Source organism: Corvus moneduloides, chromosome 5 (assembly GCF_009650955.1).
Source record: "Corvus moneduloides isolate bCorMon1 chromosome 5, bCorMon1.pri, whole genome shotgun sequence".
NCBI lineage: Eukaryota > Metazoa > Chordata > Aves > Passeriformes > Corvidae > Corvus > Corvus moneduloides.
In genome coordinates, this window is record NC_045480.1 from 38,958,398 (window position 1) to 38,969,923 (window position 11,526).

An 11,526-nucleotide genomic window follows, 5' to 3' on the forward strand; every position below is an offset into this window, starting at 1 on the left:
CATTCTCTCTCAAGATGTTGTATTCTTTAATAGCTGGACAGGTAATAATGGAACACATGGACAAACAGCTACTTGACCAGTGAGTGCCCCCAACATCCCTTAAAATTTCACAGGAATTTTGTCAGGAATTTGCAGCCCTGTGCACTGTGATTAATACACTTTTGCATCTGGGGCTGTGAAGCACACTGCACTCTCACAGGATTTATCACAAAGACACACAAGGCAAAGCTGCTTGATCTTTGCCAATAAACACTGTGCCCAGGGTAGAGATGTCTCTGTCCACGTTACCTGAGAGCGGGCAGTGCCCTTGGGCACGAGGGCAGCGCTGCCTAAGCCTGGCTCTTGCCAGGCCCTGTGTTCATCAGACTCCCTCGAGGGCCCTGTCACTATGGCACGCTGGTTTCTGAGTCTGCCTCGCTCTCTGTCCAGGCTCTCCCCTCACAGGCCGACGCACGCTCTGGCGGCCCAGCGTGAGGCACTGAGGGGAAAACCCGGAGGGCTCCGGCTTTGGAGAAGCGAGTGGGCGCCAGCGAATGGCGACGGTGCTGGAGGTGAAGAGTTGCCGGCCATACCCGGCGAGAGCGGCTGCGGGGGCGGGGCAGGCAGGGTGAGGCTCTGCGGGAAGGGGCAGGGAGCGTGGAGCCCGCCGGCCTGGGCGGCTGGGGCGCCCGGGGTGCCTACGGGCCGAGCTCCGCCTGCGGGATGTGTTGCTGTGCAGTGCGCCATGCAGCTGCGGCCAGCCCGCACCGGCGGGGCCCACAGCCGTGCCATGGAGCTCCGGCCACACCGCCCCGGGGGGCCCACAGCCGTGCCGTGGAGCTGCGGCCACCCCGCACCGGCGGGGCCCACAGCCGTGCCATGGAGCTCCGGCCACACCGCCCCGGGGGGCCCACAGCCGTGCCGTGGAGCTGCGGCCACCCCGCACCGGCGGGGCCCACAGCCGTGCCGTGGAGCTGCGGCCACCCCGCACCGCGGGGCCCACAGCCGTGAGGTGGCCTGAAGAAGACCTTTCAACTGCCCGATTGTATTAAAATATTTAAGGCATATTATCTACTGGTGTCAAAAAAAAGAAATGAGGTGTCAACAAACTCTGAACTGACAGTCTTCTGTGGTTTAAGTAGAAAGGCCATTCTACATTTTAGCATTTGGGAATGTATACAAATAAGAATTTAAGCAAGCCTGTGTTACAGCTGATTTTGATAAAGTACGAAAACTTAAGAAATCAATTTCATGTTGAATTAAGAAGCAAGGGGGGAAACAGGTGAAAGTTAAAGAAGGCAGGACTGATGCAATCTCATAAGGATAGAGAAAGCAAGGGTAGAATCTGGCAGTGGCACATGGCAGTATAATCGAGATTGTGTAGTGTAGCATGTAAAGATTTCAAATTATATGATAAATTTAAGAAATCTAAGCTGCATCAGCTCATTGTAGTCTTACATAATTTTCTAAAGAAAAAAATCAAAATAAATTATAGTTAAAACACTGTAGTGGAAAATATGTGGCACAAAAGTAACATACTAACTTAAACAGGCTGTTTGAAAGAAGAAAAGCAGCCCATTAGTGTTAGTTAGCTAATTTTTGTCTTGACTGTGTGAACTAGCCTCTTTCTTAAAATTAAGGTCTTTTTAAGAAGTCCATATATAAGACCTTAGCTCTGATTTTGTCTAGTTTTGTTTAAATTAAATGCTTTAAGTGTTGCTCTTCTCTCAGTTGATTTTGTCCTATATGCTGTACATGTTAGTCGTATTCATACGGCTTTACCATTTCTTTTATTTTTAAATTAATTATATTTGTTATAATTACATGTGCTGTATCTGAAAAGTTATTCATCCCTCTATGCCCTGTGGAGTATGGAACTGCTTAACTCTTAAGTGCTGCAGTCCTGTTCACGTTAGATATTACCTGTACCTCTGTGAAGATTGTATTTCAAACAGAGTGTATTTTTTCTTTTATATGAAAACTACTTGCACTTACGCATAACATTCCCATAGTTGGGCAGTGAGAAAAATGCTTTATAGCATCACATGTCATCTTCTAATGTTGTATGTGCTAAGATTAAGACTTTCCTCTTCATTGAGGAAAATGATCTCTATTAGATCAATTTTAGCTGCAAGCCTATGGTGCATATTTTACATGTTTATATTCACAGCCAGTCATGTATTTGGATTCCTTCTTAGCATGTGAAATGTGTTTGATCTGAGCAGGCACACAGACAGCACTGAAGTTCAATACCAGATAAAAGCTTCTTTCTTTACAAGGGGATTAACTTTGAAAAAGGAATGTGCCTCTTTCAACAAACTGTGAGATGCTGATCTGTAGGAAAATGAATATTTATTTCTCTTGCTGCTTTTATCATAGTACAGCTTTACATTGCTTTACCTTTGTAACAGCTATTGCATGCTGTCTTTTGATTATGCCAAGTGTATTCCTGTGGTTCATAGGAAGACGCTGCCTGCCACCTAAAAACGTGTCTGATGCCAGATAGGGGTAGACAGCTGTGTATTGCTGCGAGAAGTCATAGCACTAACAAAGACAAATGTGCAAGAATGTGACATCCATACTTTTGGAAAGAGGAATGAATGTTGAAGGAGGAACATGGAACAGCTGATTACTTCCGCTGTTACCTTCAGTAGAACAAAATTTAAAAATAAAAGTTAAAACACAGCTGGCTATTTAGAATGAACTGCTGAGAGATTTGTCAGTCACTAGCTCCTATTAGGGAGACACTTAGCTTGGGGGTATTTTTGGAAAGAGTTTCCATGGAGTTGAACAGACTTCAGGCCTTTTGCTTTTTTCTGATTGGCCAATAGACAGGTGCTGAAAAAGGTGGTGGCAGAAATATTGCAGACGTGGTGCATATCACACAGACAAGCAACAGCAACTTACTTGTTGTTTTATGATAGCCTATACCATGTAAAAAAATAACAGAATTTTTCCTTTCTCTCCTTCCATTGTGAAATGAAAAGAGATTCAACAAAGGACTGATTCATGTTGGTTGAAAATACAACCTCTTGCATTTAGAGTTTGGGAGTGGCGTGTTCTACCATAGCAAATGTTTAATGCCTTAAAACTAAAGCCATGTTATTTTTTCTTCCAGGGTAAAAAGTTCTGTATACTTCTGATCTACAAATAAATAGGTATGTTTAAAGCATCTATGTCCTTTAAACAGAAATGTACTATTCCATTATAGATTAATAATTTACTTTCAGAGAGAAATCATGTAGCAAACAAACTATTTTTAAAAATAGATGCTTTTAGGAGTGACATAGAGTAGGCCTCTGAGCTTGTGAGAGAGAAGGAGCTTTTCAGTGGCAATGAAAACTTGTGTGGCAGCACTGAGAACGCTTGTATTTCTTCATTTTGGAGTAAATTTCTAGAGATTGGACCTTGGAATTGAATCCACTGGTTCTATTAGAAGAAAGAATTAGAATTTTGACAGAGTACTGATCTTGTACTTCTAAGTCCATCTGTCTGTCTCGGCATTACAGCTTCAGAGCCAATGACTAAACATTGTTGGGGTACAATCCTGATACTTTGGTGTTGATGGATTGGAAAAATTGACAGTCAGTTTTTTTTTAAAAGTTAAACAAGCTGTTAAACATGCTCTCTATTTAGACAGGACCAGCTTTTTCATTTTCCTAAAGAGTGATCATTTCTGGTGAAAAAAAAATTGCTGAGGCAAATTGAGTACATTTAGAGGGCAGTGATGAAAAATTGTTTAAAAATATATTTCAAACAAAACATGATAGGTTTCTACTCGCCATCAAACATGAAAAATGCATGATAAGATGTGCACACCTCCTTTCTGTCCTATTTGATATCTTGGTTAGAATCAAGATAAAGAGGCAAAGTATGCAGTTATTGAAAGATGTGTTTTTCCATGCTTTAAGTTCTCCAGCATCAGGTGTGCATCTTGTATCGGTTTTTCTGTATCAAAGAAGGAACAATTAATTTTAAATTCACGTATTTCATAATTGTTCAATGAGATGTCATTTGAGTTTCCGTGGTACTTTATACAGCAATTTTCTGGTCCTTACCTGAGCCTGGTGGTATTAGTCTGGAAAAGGGAGTCGGGTTGATTGATCAGTGAACTAATGAATTCTCTTTAAAAGGTGAAATGTCACAAATAATCATGCAAAATATTCAACGAGTCAGAGAAAGTATGCAGATCTAGGAGGAAGCAGCCTAGAGAGCCAAGACAACCACCCTTTAATGATGATGCAAGTATGCATTTGAGAGTTAAAAGCATGAATGAGGCAGCTGAGAGAGCCACTGAAACAATGACTCATCTAAATGGATTACTGGAAACACCACTTTCAGACTGTTTGGAATACAATTTCTGGCTTTGCCAGCAAAACCTGACTAAATCCAAAGAACCTGGCAGATGAAAGAGGAGGTTTTTGTAATGCTATCACAAAAGGCTCTGAAATTGTAAGATGCTGTATGAGCAATCTAATACATACAGTATTTGCTTTGAAATTTGGGCAATGGTAAAACCTGGCTATAACCCACAGAATTTAGGCAATAAATCTGATACTGAAAAACTTTTTGTAAAAGCATTAACTGTGCTGTTGCACATGTGGTATAGATAGAAATAGAGGCATTATCTGGTGTGCAAGATTAGAATCCAACAGAACCAGTTAATCTAGGTTTTCCTTTACATGACAAGAGAGAAGGAAGGGTGGTCTAACCAAAACAAACCCAACAACAAGCTGTTTAATTCCCTTTGTTGCCACTCTCAGATCCAAACAGTCTGGAGAGTTAGAAAGTTTGTGTTGATATAAGCAGGTTTAGAAGAGGTTTTGGATATATTTTATATGGGATTGGAATAATAATTGCTATATAATACATGCATTAAATATATAATAATTATTATAGATATATAATCGAAAAATATCAACACATATACAGCTACAATATGTAAATACACAGTATTGAGGAATTAGCAAACAAAAAAGGTATTATTTTGACATATTTGTAGTCACTGTATACGAATATATTGCACAGTTTCATGATCAGTTGATACCTAATATCTATATAAACAAGCCAATACATCATTCTTATCTCTATTTTTCCTAGCATTTTCCTGGAGTATGCATTTGAAATCCTAAATTGAAACCAGTCTTGTAAATGAGTCTCAGGAATCATCAACATTTAAAGCTTTGCCTTGGGACATGCTGTCTGTGAGTTTTTAAACACTGAGTCAATTACCTCAAAAGCCCATAGAAGTTACCACCTCTCCTTTGAAAACATTTAGGTATGTTTCACCAAGGACTCTCGTCTTACCTTTGTTCTACAAATGGAACGGATGGTGTAATATTCCAACAAGCAGCGAAGGGGTTCCAGCCCCGAGGGTTTTCTTCATAGCCAGTTTTGATGCTCTTCACTTTTCTGTGCACTTGTACTGGTGGGAGTGAGAGTGAGTTTGCAGTTTTGGGAATTGCACAGAAGAGATATCAGAGACTATGCTTAGGGTTATTCTCTCCATTGACTTCAAACCCTTATGAAGTACATTAGTAAATATAATTTAGCAAAACTTTAAATAATAGCTGTCATATTTCAAAGTTATAAAGTTATTTAACTAATAAAGCTTATAAGGTTTTTTTTTCCTTACAAATATACAGAAAATGTACTATGTGAAGATAAAACAACCCTTCTAATAATCCTGTATAAACTAAGAGGTTACAGTGATGGCATCTACAGTTTGTTTTCAAAATGGAAATGATAATGAAAATATCACAGTTTAAAGTTGTAAGAATAATTAATAACTTTTGAGGATCTAGGCAAAAATAAAAGTGCAGAGAATTTTCTAATACATTTTCTTGCAAAGGAAATTGAGCAGTTATTGACAGTCAGTGAGTTTCACAAAAAAGCCCCAATCAGAAATCCAGGAAGGAAGAAAATTCTCTTTTGTCTGTATCAAACTTTCATACAGTTTGAGGAAGGTCCTTTAATCTAATTTTTTTTTTTTGAAATGTTTATTATAGAGCTTTTCTTTTAAGTATTTCAGTATTATTAGAGCAGACATAATTGTTTTGATACTTTGCCAGCATTCTACATGGATAGGTAACTTTGGAAATGTTTTTAACCAAATACCTTAAATTTTGGTCAGTTGTAAGCCGAGTAGAAGCTAATGCCTCTCATGTCCACACTTCAGTCCTTTTGCAAGACTTTCAAGTTCCTGAATGTAACAGCTTTGAAAGCAGACTGTACATTTGTGCAGACTCATACTTGTACAGACTGGGTATCTGCCTCTGCTAAGATCTCGTAGAGGCTGCATAGGGTTTACATGACATAGCCTTTCATTTCATCATTATTTGATTTCTGAATGTTTGATTGCACAGCCTCAGTATTAGTCCCGTACCTTGCATCATGGAATAAAGAGATATTCGGACATGATTTCATAATCCTTGTGATAGTTTGCTAAGGCTTTCTGAAATTTAACTTTTAGAATTGCACAGATACATGTTCAATGGACTACTGTTTCATCATATGATCTCTGTGTGTAAGTTCAGTTTGGTTTTTACGTTCTGCTTCATACCCTGGCGTCTGAATGATTGTTATTTAATACATGCAGACAGACATTTCCTCAAAAGTACCATTCAAAATGTTAACAAGTCTTCATCCTAAATCTCTTCAATCTGGTGTTTGTTTAGTGATGCATAATGATATGCATCAGCATTGGCCTTTTATTGAGCTTGCAGCCCTGACATCTTTTCAGAGTGTTTCTTATGGGAATAGAGGTTTAAAGTGGGGTCATTCACACTACTTACGTGGGTAGAACAATTTTTTTGCTTCTTGGGTAATACTCAGAAAATGGGACAGGACAGGGGAGTGGCAAAAGCATTCGAGGGAATCAGTGCTTTAGGTATCATTATCATTATTATTATTATTATTATTATTATTCAGTTTAATTAGCAAATGAGCTATTAAAATTCTTCTTTTAAAATGGTTTCTTCTAAATGTCATATTATTTTTATAGTAGCTGATACAGAGTGAATAAATATAATTTTTTTAAAAAAAGTTTGAATAATACAATAGAAAAAAGGTTTTAGACTGAATATGTGAGGTAATCAGTTGAATATCATTGCTGCTTTGTGTGACTTTTTTATTAACCCACTCATATATATGGTAAAGTACATATGTGTCTTTTTACTCAGAACAAAGATCAAAGAGTTCTCAAAGCCTTAATAGCACTTTATCCTTGGACAAGTTTTCTTCACAGTGTATGGATATCTTTCATTACCACTGGGTTACTACTGGTGCTGTATGCACTGACTGTGATTTTGTTTTGTAAATATTTTATAGGAGAGAAAATGGAAAACATAAGTCAGGTTTATAAAGCAATGAAGTTGAAATTTATGGAAGGCATTTAGCATTTCATAGCTAAAATTGCATAAATACTTCCTATGTAATTTGGTTAATCAATAGAATTCCAACGCAGAAAAAATCATTGAACGAAATCAGAAAAGGATAAAGGATAACGAGGGAAAAAAGTCGAAACAATGGAAAAACCTTTGCATTAACAACCAAATTAAACACAATTTTAGATCTGGAATAAATAAGGTAAAAGTTTTCCTGGAAACATGCCAAAGTAATTCTGTGAAATGGACTGCAGAAATGTCTGGTTTGAATGTCTGTTTTCAACAGTGGAAAGAACAATCTCTAGATAAAGGTAAGTGTACATATTTTTGTGGTTTCTTTGGAGAGATGGCAAGAATTACCTCTGTGAAGACTAGAGAAGAATGTACTAATAAACTTTGCCTACTGTAATGGTAGTGTTTTCATACTAAGAGTTTCGTGTGCAGGTCAGATCACTTCAAGGAAATTAGTTTGTGAAAGAGGCATATTCTGTATCTGAGGAGTTTTCTAGGCATAACAGCAGTTCATCAGCTTGGCATCAGCTGAGATTTGTAATAAGTAATTTTTCACAGTAGGTATATTGTAGATTATGTTGGGCCAGCTGAGTAACAGTAGAGGAAAATATGCTTCAACATGCTAAGGTACACAATAGACCCATATTGTGCTTTTTGAGGGTGTACTTCTTATATCAAGCTTGCACATCTCAGTACATTTCTGTTTCTACTAAATTCCTAGCAATGATGATGAACATGCATTCTTCACAGGATGAACAATAAGGTGTGAAAAGGCCCATGATTGAGGTATGCATCCACTGGGTGTGATGGCCTCTCTTCTGCCTAGTAATCTCCCTCAGCAGTGTCAGCCAGGGGCTCTGGTGCAGGATCTGGTGCAGGTGATGCGTTGCTGTTTTGTGGTTGCGCAGACCCATCGGCCATTCAGTTTGAGACTGTTGAAGCTGCTCAGTTTGAGCAATTCTGATGAACCCACTGATACACTGTCTAGGAATGAAAGGGAATTATAAACTACTTGCAGGAGCCTTTGGCTTGACCTTTTCATACCAGTAATTTCCCTTTTTCTGCATACTAACTTCCTGCAGCTTTTAGTTTTGTTTCCAAGCTGGATGACTTAGCAGATAAAGTTTAGCATATCATCAGTTAGTGTAGAATAACTGGGAAAGTTGCACCTGGTCCCTAGCTACACCTAGTTACACCTGAAGCAGTGAGTGAATTAAGGGTGGGCTGGCAGCAGTAACTATTCACCCCGATCAGCAGGTGCCTAAGGTTTACAGGACTGGAGGCCTGGAATGATGGGGGAGATCATAGGAAAATGCATGCTGTACTTTTGCAGAGAGAATATGCATGCATTTTCATTTTCAAGTACATCTATAACGTATGCTGATTTCTGTACACATTGGGACATCTGTGAGAATCACTGATTTTTGAGAGTTTCTTCCATTAGGGTAATGTTTCTTAAAAGCAAAATTAATGTATGTGGCGATTATTAGGGCTGTTGGTTTTTGTTTGTTTGTCCTTTTTCCCCCAAGGCAGAAGAACAAAAGATCTAAGAATAGCTATTGAAGCATGAGAAGAATCCATTCTCTCCTGAATAAATAGCATGATTTACTGGAGACAACAGGTAGTCAGAGGATTGGCAAATGCCTTAGATATTTCGGATTTGAGAATGTGACAGCCTGGATTATTCACAGATTATGTCTATATAATAATCACGTTTTTTCATTTTTCCATTTTTCCTACATGTATTTGTTGCTGCATAGTTGGAATTGTTTTTCTCAAAATCTGAAAGCAACAACAATATTTGAAAATCCCGATAGAGACATGCTTTCATTGCAAAATCAAGAACTGTAAAGTTCAGAGATCCACTGTTTTAAATTGCCTATACTTCTGATGCCTAAAGATTTTTGCTTTTTATATATCTGTAGCTTTATAGATTTTAACATATAGCTGTATAGTTTCTAACACTTTGTCACTTTAGCATAGTAGTTGCACTTTTTCACATATTATGCTACCTTCTTGGAATTCTGTTTAGTCTTGCTTTTTAGTCTAGCAAGGACACTTTGTTTTGCACCATACATCATAGACATAATAAAATGTAGGGCTAAAAGATCAGGGTGGGGGGGGCTCCAATGGGGCAGAACCCAGGGGGAAATTACCTAACCAACTGCTCTTCTAATCGGACAACATTTATTAGATATACTAATTAATTAATCTTATAAAAACTATAGAAATACTGTATCATGTGTGCATATAGCCATATTGTGCACCGAGAGCTTTCAATTGCTTTTATATTATCATTCAGTGACATTTACAAATGTTCTTAAATGCCTAGCACAGCAGGGTTCAGTGCATATCAGACAGTGGTGCTCAAGAAGCACTTTTCCTGTGAAGTGTGTAAGCTTTTATAGTCAATTTCTTTTCAGTGTCCTCCAGCAGTTTGTTCGTATTTAGATTAGTCTCCAGCAATCCCATTCACTTCCAAATTATGATGTCAATCATATTCTCTCTAAATTATGCTTCTTTTTCTTTTCAGAAAAGCATATACTGCTTACCAGACCAACTGTGATCTTCTTTCCTCTATTGCCTAATTAAATCTTCTCCAGTCAATGAGTGGTAAAATTCCTTTCCTTGCTAGTTGAAGTAATGAGGAGTTATAAGGCAACCTTATCCACCGTGCTTTTGTATCTTTTAAAACTTGTAAACTGACAAACATTATTAATAAAGATACACACATGGGATTATTATATGCCACCTAGTACTGCATTGTAATTGAGATGCAATACCCTGGTAATCAGCTATTTGGGGTAAGGTTTGAGATGATTGACCATCTAATTTTTCATTAGAGGTTCTTATTCAAGAGGGAAATTTGTCTTGTCTCTTTTACCCTACAAGGATGCAAAATTGTATGTAAATATCTTTCACATCCCCTAATGGCTTTTTGAGTTGCTCAGAAGTTCCAAAAATTGTACTCCTTTTGAATTACTTCGTGTTTTGTATGTCTACCTCCCTCAAGAATAAGGGCATTGTATCCATATTTGGTAAAAGCACAAAGCTGGTGTGCTGAAATCCTTAACTGAATGTCAGATACTTTCTGGTATATTGGTATGTGTTTTATGTTGTTGACACATCTTGTTCTTTTATCCATTCAGTTTGTGCTGCTGTTTTTTAAACTTTTCTTAACTCTTTTTACACTGATGTCTGAATGATTTGTATGGAATTTCTCCAAATAAGCTGTTAGTTCTCTCATGCTGGGATGTACTTTGCGTGGACAGAATTCAGTGCACATTCAAACAGATCTCCAAGTTTTCTGTTGTTGTGGGAGTAGCTTGATTTCTTCTGAAGGACAAGGCCATTTCCTGTTTTGAGAAGAGAGGAAGACAGAGATCCCAGGGTTCAAAATTTCTACTCAGATACACAGCAGGTAATACTATACACTGTCAATTTTATTTAATGTATTTATGTTTATGGGTGTGCACATGAAGATGTTGGCATTACAAGAAATTAAGTTCAAAGATAATCTTGAGTCTGGGGTAAATCTCGGCGTGAGGATTATATCAAGATGTACAGAGGGATTCCCGAACCCAGGGACACACGAACAGCAGCCCCAAGCCCCATCCGGACCTGGAAGCCCTTGGCAGCCAATCAGGCACAGAGGGGGCACTGGCAGAAGCTATTTGTGAGATTTAAACCTCTCTAAACACCCTGAATGTACACACAGACTGAGTAGTAAGAGTCTGGATAGCAGCACTGTGGAAAGGGATCTGGGGATCCTGGTCAATGGCAAGTTGAATGTGAGCTCCCTTGTGAAGAGGCAGGCACTGATCTCTTCTCTGTGTGACAGGACTTAAGGAAACAGCATGAAGCTGAGTCAGGGGAGGTCTAAGCTGGGTATCAAGAAAAGGTTCCTCACCCAGAGGGTGGTTGAGCACTGGAACAGGGTCCGCAGAGAAGTGGTCACAGCACCAAGTCTGAGTTCAAGAAGCATCTGGACAATGCTCTCGGGCACATGGTGTGATTCTTGGAGTGTCCTGCACGGGGCCAGGAGCTGGACACAAATAAATGAGCTGAAGTAGAGGTATTATAAAAATGAAATATTCCCAGCAGCTGCAATGAACTGTCATCAGCTCACATGTCACACTAACTTGTACTT

The 11,526-nt window shown here is 38.7% G+C and overlaps 1 long non-coding RNA gene across 1 annotated transcript; it reads left to right on the forward strand.

Annotated features, from left to right (window-relative positions):
• Window positions 1-307: 307 nt before the first annotated feature.
• On the forward strand, window positions 308-5,817 carry LOC116443726. The gene is made up of 3 exons (XR_004240038.1): window positions 308-607; window positions 3,098-3,137; window positions 5,080-5,817. It is a non-coding gene; the product is annotated as an uncharacterized LOC116443726 (long non-coding RNA).
• Window positions 5,818-11,526: the final 5,709 nt, after the last annotated feature.